This window comes from Gymnoscopelus braueri (assembly GCF_963280865.1).
Source record: "Gymnoscopelus braueri genome assembly, chromosome: 20".
Taxonomy (NCBI): domain Eukaryota; kingdom Metazoa; phylum Chordata; class Actinopteri; order Myctophiformes; family Myctophidae; genus Gymnoscopelus; species Gymnoscopelus braueri.
In genome coordinates this window covers 11,840,560-11,843,729 of record NC_137622.1, presented here as the reverse complement: position 1 = coordinate 11,843,729, position 3,170 = coordinate 11,840,560, and positions in this window count along the sequence as shown.

Sequence of the window (3,170 nt, the reverse complement as noted above, 5' to 3'; positions counted from 1 at the left end):
AAGCCGGCTGACAGACTACGCCCTCTGCACGGGGAGGAGGCCTCTGGGTCCTAAAGCCTGCCTCCTGTACTTTTTTTATGATCAGGTCAGAGGTCACTGGCGTTCTTTCTGGTAGAGCAGTGGTTCTCAAAAAAAAGACCCCCAGGGGTCCTTGAGGAGTGGGGGCTCCATCGGGTCCCCAGCTAAATGGGGTCCCATTATATGTTTTGGTTATTTGAAAATAGCCGATCTACAAGCTCACACAACACGTCGATCAGCTATTTTTGAACAATGCTGAAAAATCTAACTTCTACAAATCTTCCCTAACACAACATATTTTCAAACGGGGGTCCATGGCCTAATACATATCAATTTGGGGGTCCTTGACATGAAAATGTTTGAGAACCACGGGTATACACATATAGCACTAGTTCTCAAAGTGAGGTCCAGGGACCCCCAGGGGTCCTCCTTAAGGGGGTTCCAAGGGGTCCCAAGCAAAATGAGGAACAGTTTAAACACGTATGCCCTTTATTTTTCAGGTATTGTAAAATATCTACAAGCTCACAACACATTGCCATGCTGCGACTCATGTTGTCTCCACGGCACCTTCTTTGTTCGGTGATGACAGCAGGATGAGGAAATACCTCCAAAACTGACCCAGGCAAGATGATAGAGTGAACTGGAACAATTTACAATTTGCAATTTAGGCATTTAGCAGACTCTCTTATCCAGAGCAACCTACAATAAGCAATAATAATGTCTTTATTGTCCCCTCAGGGATATTCATCTTCACAGTCTGTTCAACAGAAAAACACATAACCATATAGCACAGAACAACATAACACATAACAACCTACCAAGACAATACATGAAGTCCCCAGTATACACAAAAAAAACGTCCCATCAGCGAGGCAGTTTGTTTAATGCCGCATTGGCTGAAGGGACAAAACTTCTACTAAAACATACTTTTTCCCACTTAAAAGTTCATATTTTTGCCCAGATGGCATAAGTTTGAAGTGACGATGGATGATCAGTGTCACTTACCATTGTGAGTGCTAAGCGTGTGATCAGGAAAGGAAAAAAGTAAATTGTGTTTCCATGGTTTTTGACCGATATGACCACCCGAACTTCATCAAGCAACAAAAGAGACAAAGATGTGGAGCAATTGGAGGTGCACATGTTGTAATCTCATTGGGTCATGGCACAAAAAAGTGCCAAATTACAAGATGTACTTGACAAGCAGTGGCAACAACAAGGCTGTGCTTTCTGCTTCTGTTTGCAATTAGATAACCAGCTCAGGTCCACATAGACTTCTAAGGAACAGATGATTATCTTGGCCAGAGGTTTGAAGATGCGGAAGAAATAAAAACCATCATAACAGACAGCTTTGAGAGAGCCTAGCCATTTTTATGAGTGATCAAGAGGCAGACACCAGGATACTGTTACATGCCATCCACCTCGCCAAGAGAAACATCATCAAGTCTGATGACACTGATGTCCTTGTGTTTTGCTCTTGTATTATGCAAGTTGTAGCAAGGCTCTCCGCCCTAATGCACAAAGGCCATACTGTACAGGCATAGAAGTCTTGATCACATGACTACAGAGATAATGTGTAGCGATTTGCCTGAGGTTTGGACAACATATGTAGGAGTAGCAGCAAAATAGCAAAAATGGGCCTTATGGTGGCGCTATAGAAGAATAAATGGAGGTGGAGAATAAATAAAGTAATTTAACAAATTAGTAGTGTAGAATAAACTATGATTCCTAGTTAAGGCAACACCTGCGTCTCAGAGTTGATTTTGTATCCTCAGTACAGAAAAACTGAAGCAGAAAGAAGGAGATTTGGTGACAATCTATAATAACGTGAAACTGAACTCAATCACCTCAAAGAAAAGCATTTCCTGCTCAGTGATTCCTAAAGATTCAGGAACGTTGACACATTTAAATATTGTCTCGGGGGAGACTGTTGCACTATTCCTTGTAATAAAAGAGAAATCTTAGTATGTTTTGATCAGCCCTTGTACCTGTACATATTGGCTATAATCATGGTATTCATACATCATCAAAGGTGCTGTAAGTGATATAGTTTGGTTAAAACAAAACTTTTTCTTTGTAAAAAAATGTAAAAGAAAGAATTCTGATAGTAATCATTGCTATTTAGTGTTTGTTCAGCAAATCAGCTTAAATTCAAATTCAAATTCTGTCATTTCTTGGTTTCATCATTTCCAATTTCACGTGTCTTCTGATTGGATGAAATTGGTATTGAAAATGTATGTTCTGTTTACTAAAGAGCTGGAGTGACACTGCTATGGCAATGCTTAATATGGGAATATAGAGCTATTTAACGCTTATTTTAACAAAATATCACTTACACCACATTCAAGTAATCAGTGAAATAGTCACTGGGGCATAGGCAGGGCATGTGTCAACTCTGTGTGTGACTAATGATGTAACTTTACTGCAGCCTTATCAAATCTGTTGTAATGTAGTCTGTCTGATGTCAAAAGGTAATTAATATATCTCACCTTTCACCTATATCTAGTTCATAATACACACTTGCACATAACTACACACATACCTACAGTACATGCATACATACACAACACATACCACACCTACAGACAGATACATACGGTACGCATGCAAATACACACAGACAAAAACAGACACTGGCACACATGAAACATAGATATTTGAATATAATCATGCAAGGTTACACACCACAGACTCCTGGTGGTAACACATGCATGCATGCACACGAGCAGAAGCACATCTAAACGGCACCATGATGCTGAGAGAGTTCCAGTCACTGTTCGTCTGTGTGTCTGTGAGGAATCAGTGCCCTTTGCCTCGTGGTGTGATCACATTTGTCCAAATGACCCATAGTGACTGTTCCCTTTCCACAGGAACATTGGACTGAAAACCACGTTGAACGTTGCCAACTCCTACAGTCCAACATGTCACTGTTGAGCAAAGTGTTTGCCCAACAGTGACATGTTGGACTGTAAGAGTTTTTGCCCTGGCACTCTCCTCTGATACCTTATCACACAGTCTCTTTGGGACTCAGACATGATTGCCAATCCACCAAACATCTGGATTTTGCCAAACGTTTCATCACAAACGCATCACGGAGCCAGCCTGTTAACGGCACATGGAAGCTGCTGTACAGATTAGATGAGATAAGAGACCTT